Genomic DNA, 2992 nt, shown 5'->3' with positions numbered 1-2992 from the left:
GAGGACTCCAATGTATCATGACATTATAATGGTTTCGCGCTGTCACCATAGTTTTAAAAACCGGACCGGACCGGCCGGTCGGACCGGTCCGGCCGGGAACCGGAAGGATTAACGGGCCAATCAACCTGCAGAACCGGTTAAGCAAACAAACCGGAGAAAACCGGCGTGAACCGGCCGGATCTATGGTCGGACCAGTTTTGTGTGTAAATGAAAATATAATAAAAATTGCCAAATAGTGCTAGCAAGGAGTCGAACTCAAGTCCACTGAGTAAGAGTCCAATTCCTTACCATTTGGCCACACAAACTGATGTGATTTAAAAGTATAAACATTAAATATATTTAATAGATTTAAAGAACCATGTGCTATGATATTGATACAAGTAAGATTTTTTTTTTTTTTTCTTCTAACCATCTCATGTCACATATATATGATATATCTATTTTTTTTGGGTAAGAAAACTAAAAAAGACAAAACTAAAAAGATATATCTATTTTATTTTTGTAAACACATATATCTATTATTCTTGTGACACAAGACATATATCTATTATTTTAATTTAATTATTTTTTATTGTTTTTCTTTTAAATATATATATATATGTATTTTCATTTTTTTATAGAATAACTTTTATTAAATTTTATAGTTATGAAGATCTGAATATTTTTTATTGACCGGGTTAATAGTTATGCGGTCCGGATTTTAAAACATTGGCCGTCACTATGTTGTTGCTTATTACTGCATTCCAATACTCTCCCGTCAGTTTCGTTATATGTTGTATTGGCTAATAGAAATATTTTTTTTCTACCCCAACAATCTTCACTCTACCCCAACATATTTTTCAAAATACCCAATATACCCTTATAAAAAATTAGTATATTTTAATCATTTTTTTTTTGTCATATTATACTGTTCCGGTAGACTGTTTCATCATCCAAAAACATTGTTCCGATAAATATTTATCTTTACCGGTATGTTAATTTTACCGGTACACTTTTAAAAAGTGTTCCGGTATGAAATTTTTCTAAAATTTATTTCGATTACCGGAACACTTTGGAAAAAGTAGGGAGGTAATACAAGAAACTTGACATATAGCTACGGCAAAACTGTTGGTAATCCTAGTTTCTCACGCTGGACCTCCTCCTGCAACTGCCGAATTCAGACTCATCAAACAAGGCGCCAAAGATGTTGCCACTCGTCTTCTAAGCGATGCTACTCCCTCCGATAATTGTTCTCGATTGCTCCCCTTACAATTTTACTGGTTAGGTTTCGCCTATTTATTTAATTTTTCTATTCGATTTCTATGACATGATTCAAAGGATTGAAATCTGGTAGGTGTCAGGCAAGATTCCACTGATTAGGGTTCAAGCAAGAAGATTGAAATCTCTAATCGGAGATGGGTGTCATAATCAAGTACCTTCAGTTACAACCTGGTGCTAAAATCCAAGTCAATCGTGGTATGGGTGCTACCCTAATTTTCCTAATAGATTTGTGGCTCTCTTAATTGTGGTTAGGTTAAGATTCCTATGAATTAGTATGGATTTCAAATTCAGGCTAACTTGAAGGATTTTTTTTGTGTGGATGTGATCATTGCAAGGTGAAGTGGGTTTATTTTTTTAATGAAACAAAGTTTCTTTTGGGATTTTTGTTGTGTTTTTTTGTGTGTTTTTAACCTGTTGAAACTCTAGGTAATGAAATTGTTACTCGAAGAATGACCGGGTAAAGTGGCTTTGATGAGTTTCGATGAAGATCCCAAATGACAAGAAGGGTAAAGGAGTTATGTAAACCACTTATTTGGTTGTTTGAGTTCTCTTGGACTACATTCATTGTTTGTTCTTTTACACTGAATATTCAGTTGATAATTTGCAGTGAATAACTCCTTTAGAAAGTCATGATTTTTTAATCTTGATGATTTTAATGTTAATCAATCTCACTTGTACAATCAACGTTTTTTTTACCATTTTAAAGTTGGTATTTGTTGAATTGGTAACCATTTTAAACCTGCTACAATTTGTCAAAGGGAGCTTGTCTACTTTAATCGTATCATATAACAAAAAACATCAAGCACTAGAGAAGGTATTTGTTGTGAATAAGTGCCACCTTAAATTACCATATGTATAGGTACGGATCAAGGGAGACTAACGAAATTTTAGTTGTGTAAATCCAGAAGATTTTTTTCTTTTTTTTATATTATCATGTTTCATTGTTGCTACATGCTGGTTGGTTGGTAGCCAGTGTTGCAATCAAATTTAACAGCACGCAAATATTTTTAGCTTTAGATTACATGGACTCCCAAGAATCAATTGTAACTAATAGGAACAGATTATTTCTCAGTTAGTTTAGGTCAGAACTGTTCAAGCAAGCAAAGTCAGATAAGAAGCGCAGAGAGCTGCAATTTTACTGAGAGCCTGGGTTTGCTTCAGGCCGAACCATACAGGCTGTGATCATTTGCACAAAGAAGGAATGAGAAGTTGGGCCCTAGATATTATGGCCCTTCCCAAATCCTAGACAGGGTGGGAAAAGTAGCTTACAAGTTGCAGCTGCCACCAGGTTTCTAATAAGTAGCAGGTTTTGATCCAAACAGGTTGATGAATTGGTAACCATCACCAGGTTCTCTTAATACTTCAGTTATGGTTAATGTTTAATGTTCACTTAAGATGTGTATAATGTCAATTTGTGTGCCATTGTAAAATTTTCCTTCCTTTTGGCTAAGTTGAGTTTCCAACTTGTATTCTTTTATTTTCAATAGGTTCTAGATGTTTCTGGTCCCTGAGCAAACCAATTTTCTAAGTCCAGACTATTGAAGATGGAAGAGGAATGGAGATTAGAGACTTTTTTCTTTTTCTTGACAGAACAAATTTGTAAATTTAGTGGATATCATTTTATGTCTTTAAATACATTATATCACTCTTAGCTTGATATTTATAACTATATGTAATTTGACATACTTGTAAGACTAGTTAGTTCTTAAATATAATTTAAAGTTTTATTTTA

The 2992-nt window shown here is 33.7% G+C and overlaps 1 long non-coding RNA gene across 3 annotated transcripts; it reads left to right on the top strand.

Moving 5' to 3' along the window:
- The first annotated feature begins 915 nt into the window (after nt 1-915).
- On the top strand, nt 916-2992 carry LOC123908239. 3 transcript variants are annotated; one of them, XR_006809588.1, is made up of 3 exons: nt 991-1259; nt 1334-1595; nt 1687-2992. It is a non-coding gene; the product is annotated as an uncharacterized LOC123908239 (long non-coding RNA). The 3 variants fall into 3 exon arrangements; XR_006809589.1 differs by having other exon boundaries at nt 916-1259; nt 1341-2992; XR_006809587.1 differs by having other exon boundaries at nt 916-1259; nt 1334-2992.

This window comes from Trifolium pratense, linkage group LG2, assembly GCF_020283565.1.
Source record: "Trifolium pratense cultivar HEN17-A07 linkage group LG2, ARS_RC_1.1, whole genome shotgun sequence".
NCBI lineage: Eukaryota > Viridiplantae > Streptophyta > Magnoliopsida > Fabales > Fabaceae > Trifolium > Trifolium pratense.
The sequence above is the reverse complement of the archived record's forward strand: the minus strand, read 5'-3'. Positions and strand labels throughout refer to the sequence as shown.